Source organism: Marmota marmota, unplaced genomic scaffold, assembly GCF_001458135.2.
Source record: "Marmota marmota marmota unplaced genomic scaffold, marMar, whole genome shotgun sequence".
Taxonomy (NCBI): domain Eukaryota; kingdom Metazoa; phylum Chordata; class Mammalia; order Rodentia; family Sciuridae; genus Marmota; species Marmota marmota.
Genome location: NW_025999870.1, coordinates 2,844,588 through 2,850,085, shown reverse-complemented (window position 1 = coordinate 2,850,085; position 5,498 = coordinate 2,844,588).

Below are 5,498 nucleotides of genomic sequence, written 5' to 3'. Positions count from 1 at the left end.
CCTGCGCAGCCGGGACGCTGGAACTACAGTGCCCAGAATCCTCAGCGCCGGAGCAGTGCCCGGTACCCTCCCGCCCCCTTTGTCTGCTTTTAGAAATTTATGAAGGATTTGTTTACTGATGCTCTGGGTGACCTAAAAAAACAAAACAAAACAAAAAAAAACTCGATCAGGTTGAGAACACATATGTTGAGGGACCATGAGTGTAATAAGCGCTAGTACTAGGCATTACTAACACAGACTGCTGACAGGACCCTGGCCATAGAACAAGTCATCCTATAAACTTAGTTCAAAAACTCTGGCGCCTGTAGAGTTGATAGATTTGTGTCCAAGCTTTTGCTCTTTTTCCATTCAAGTTCTTGACCAGAAAAAAAAAAATCGATAATGCCCTCATTATAATTTGGGGTCTTTGAGGACATGTACAAGAGGGAATACTCAGCTGCTAAATCCAAGGTTGAGAAGAAGTTTCTTGCTACTGTTGCAAAACCAGTCGGTGGTGACAAGAATGGAGGTACCAGGGTGGTTAAGCTTCGTAAAATGCCTAGATACTACCTGACTGAAGATGTGCTGCGAAAGCTGTTTAGCCATGGCAAGAAACCTTTCAGTCAGCACGTGAGAAAGCTGCGAGCCAGCATTATTTGGGTGGTGAGACAGTGTCACTTGTACAATAGAATGCTCTCATCGATTTGGTTGATATTGCTTTCTCCTTAAGCTGGTTGCCCTCCAATATTTCTTGTAAACTAGTCATTGGAACTAGACGTTTGAGTAGATTTAGGTTGGATTTTTTTTAGACAAGAAAACTGCATAGGTGCTGCTGTGCTTCCTAATGCACATAATGAGGCTCATGCCTGATCAGAGCTAAGGAAGTAAAAGTAGTTCTGAAAGTTCTGAGGGTATATATCACAGAGACAACAGTAGTTACCACTGTGGAAGGAAGAGGAAATGATATTATGTGTGGATCAAAGTAGTTACCACTGTGGAAGGAAGAGGAAATGATATTTATGGGTGGATCAAAAGAATTTTTAGCTTTGTCTAAAAATATTTGTTGATTTAATTGAAAAATGATTGATGCATTATCTCTATCTTGCATAATATTTAATGATTAATGAAAAGAAATAAGTGGGCAAAAAATTCAATTCTCAACAGGAAATGTAATGCCCCCAAAACATAAAAAGATAATATCAGCAATCACCAAATGAAGATGGACTGTCAAATTCACTAATAATTAATTTTTAAAAGTGATAAAGCATAATACCAATTGTCCCATGATAGAGAAGCTAGCATTCTCATACATTGCTAGTGGGAGCATAAATTTTATAATTGCAATAGTCACAACTTGATAATAACTATTATCTATTATCAATGATACAAATAATTTTAAAATATGCATTTTGGTCCAGTGGATTCTGTCTTGAGCCTGCCAGTGCCTGAAAGTGTGATTTAGTTTTGATTAACTGATTTTAAATAGAGCAAACTATTCTACCTGTTTCTATCCCATAAATGCCCATCTACTTACTCAGATACTTGTGTCAAAATCTTTCCCTGGATGTTTCAGGTGTAGTAATGTACAGGCAGTCCTGGTCTACAATGACCTGCACAGCTAAACCCAAGAAATTGAAGAGGGGTGATGGGGGATAAGAAAAACACAGAGATATTGGAGAGCTGGGATCAGGTGGGACTCTGTTCTCTGATGGAGAAAAAGTGGCTAAAGGGTTGGCCCAGCAAGTTTATTTATATAGGGTCTCATATCAAGAGGTAAAGGACTAGATATGCATTGTTTTTTGAACACTAGAAAGTTATAGGGCTAGAAACAATATTGTAGCTATTTCACTGTTGCAATGCCTAGGGCTTCCTGTGGCACCCAGGAAGCCCATTGTTCAAAGTTTCTTCTAAGCAGGCAGGCTTGAAGCTTACAGCACTGATGAAACATTATTGTTATCTTGCTATGCTCAGAATCCTCTACCCCCAGGAGCTGGCATCTGAACTCAAAGCTGTGAGCTAAAGAATTCTATGGCAAGCACAGAATTCTCTCTTTTAACAGGGGTCACCATCAGCTGGGCCATTTTCCATTGGCACCGTCCCATGGAGAAATTCCCAGAAGTGGTGTCACCTCTGTCCAGGTGTCAGTTCAAAGCAATAATTCATTCACCACTCCCAACAGTGGTCTCTGTAGGCAAGATGATCAAGATTGGAACCAGCAGCTCTGGGATCATATCAGAGAGAAACTTCGCTTGTGATTCTAAACCAGAACTGCTGCGTGAAGTACAAGAAATCATGCCTTTGCTGCACTCTTTATGACCACAGCCCAGTCCAGCAATCCCCATCGTCATATCATGATGCCATCATTCTACCACGATGTCAGGGGACAGAGTGAAGTTTTAAAAGTGATGTCTTGAACTGCCTTTGCGTTAATATGAGAAGAAAAAAAAGACTTAAGGTCAGAAAGAGGTGTATATTGAGCATCCCAGTTTTTTTTTAAACACTGTTATTGTTCTTCTTATATATTTATTTTACTTATTTTTATGTGGTGCTGAGGATCGAACCCAGTGCCTCAAGCATGCTAGGCAAGCGCTCTACCTCTGGGCCACAACCACAGCCCAAAGCATCCCTCTTTTTTAGATGCAAACCTCAGTGGTCTCTTCTGCCACCCCTGGTCTGGATGCAAGATGTGGGGACCGTTCTCCCCATCCCCACAGACTCTCCAGAGAGCTGGTTCCTTCCCTTGGACTCTGGCGAGGTGGCACAAGCCCCCCTCCGCGTAGTTAAGAGGGACTCCCAGACCAGCCACTCAGCACCGCTGCTATTTTAGAAGCGGGTCAACAGGGAGCAAGGGGCCACACACCGGACACCACCTGGATCTGGGTACAGAAAGAGGAGGGGAGGGGCAGTGAAGAACCATGTCCAGCACTGGAGAAAGGGTGGACAGGGAGACCACCCTGGATCCTGTATAGCGCTTCAGCTGAACTGGGCAGCAACATCAATTGCACCTGCTTGGTGGTTGAGGTTTACTGGCTTGTGCACCCCATAAGGCGACCTGGCTTTGCTTTGCTGCTGGATTGAAAGGTCCCCAGGGGATTCAAGCTTTATCTGCCTCTGCTATATTGGATACCCGTTAGGCATGGCGAACACTAAAGGAAACAGACTTTGTCCTGAAGTGAAAATAGCACAAGAGTGAATATAAAAAGTCTGTCAATATGGGCACGTGACAGAGAAGGACAAGGTAATAATAGTTCACCATGAGGACAAGCGGGACTTTTGTAACTTGGTTGAAACCTGTGAGTCCAGAATCTGTGCTGGTATATAGGTGGCCATGATTTTTACTGTTTCCTTCAGATGGTAGAACAAAAAAACAACCCTTCCCTCATCCTGTGTGCCTCTGCAATAGAACTTCCTACATTGGTGTTTCTGCCAAATATTATTCCTTGCCCCAGTTCTGTCCGGTATAGTATTTTCCACTTCTTTGGTCAGGTTGAGAACATCTGGGTATTTTGAAGATGCTTCCCTGAGCATAGGAAGTTTTCCTCTCATTCGTCCAATTCTGTACCAGCCCGAGGTCCAAATGTTCTTCATCAGAATCGGCTTCTTATGGTTAAAGGATTCTGTTGGGCATTCTCTTTTGTTCCTTGATTGTTGACTCACTCCCATGTCATTAATAGCCACCTATATGGTGATGACTCTCAAATTGCAATGCATAGTTCAAATTAAATTCGTGAGCCCTGGATCTATAATGATTAATTTGACTCTGGAGGCTGAGGCAGGAGGATTGTGAGTTCAAAGCCAGCCTCAGCAACTTAGTGACAGCCTAAGCAACTCAGAGAGACCCTATCTCTAATAAAACATTAAAAAGGACTGGGGAATGTAGCTCCATGGTTAAGTGCCCCCGGATTCAATCCCTGGTACCAAAAAAAAAAAAAAAAATTGAATCTCTGTTTCCTGACCTTTANCCAAAAAAAAAAAAAAAAGTACCCATAATGATTAACACATATACAATTTAATACGGGCCAGGCACAGTTCTAAGCCTTTGATATATATAATTCATTTAATTATCACAACAACATATACATGTGTATGTATATGTGTATATATATATATATATATATATATATATATACATTATATACACATATATGTGTAAGTATATGTGTGTATGCATCTCTATATATGTGTATATATACATATGTGAGTTACCTATACATTCACACATGTATATATATTAGTATATGTATATTATTATTATTCAATTTTATAGATGATACAAAAAGGTTATGTATCAGACCCCAGGCACCTCTAAACATCTCAAGTTGAACTTGTCCCAAATGATTGCTTTGTCTTCCCCTGCCAGACATGCTTCTCCTGTAGCATGTTTATTCGCAGTCAATAGTATCATTAAGTGTTATTTATATTCTGGGGTCAGAGGAAACTTGCTTTTATATTGATGTGCCTACTATAAGATTGTGAATAATGTGCTGCATTCTGAGATGCTTTCCCTACAAACATTTATGCTTGCAGGGTAGGGTTCTAGAGTAGAAGAATAATTTTCACATTTATACATTTGCAAAGACTTTTTTCTTCCTTTATAAATATTTTCTTATTATACAAATAGTAAGACTTATATGTCAACTATAGGGTTTCTGTATTATTAGGGCTCTCTAGAGAACCAGAACTAATAGTGTGTGTGTGTGTGTGTGCGCGCACGTGTGTGTGTGTAATTGGCACATGCAATTGTAGAGTCTGGCAAGTCCTAAGATCTTGAGTCAGTAGACAGTAACACAGGAGAGTCATCATATAGTTCCAATCTGAATCTGAAGGCCCAAGAACCAGGAAAGATGATGGTATGAGTACTGGTCTGAAAGCTGGCAGGCTTGAGACCCAAGAAGGGCTATGTTTCAGTGAGTCCAGAGGCTGAAAAAGGCTGGCGTGCTTACTCAAGCTGTCATGAGGGAAGAGTTCTCTCTTATTTAGCCTTGTTCAGTTCAGGACTTCAATTGATTGGATGGGACCCATCCACATTAGGGATGGCAATTTGCCTTACTCGGTCTACCAATTTAAATGATAATCTTATCCAGAAATATCCTTGAAGACATATCCAGGATGATGTTTGATTAAATATCTGGGCACTTCTTGGCCCAGCCAACTCGATATATAAAATTAGCCATCATAGTTTTTCTCTAGTATAAAGGTTCTTTATGGAGTGTTTGTGCTGGTTTAAGGTTCTTTAACATTAATTAAAATAATCTTAAGTAACTTTTCAGATATGTGATTTCATGTGTGTTTCACATGCAGACTCTTTCCTGCAGGGCCTGTAGAACAATAAAGATAAACTTCAATCTGAAGCCTCTTTTTAGTTGAAGTTTCTTGAAGGAAATTCAACTCTTTTTCAGATGATATCCCTTGTTGTCTTGTTACCTTTTTATCAAGACTTCACATTTCTAAGACTTTTCCATAATGGTCTTCCAAAAACATTATTTTTACATCTTCCGATTCTTGTTTCCGAAGGTTTT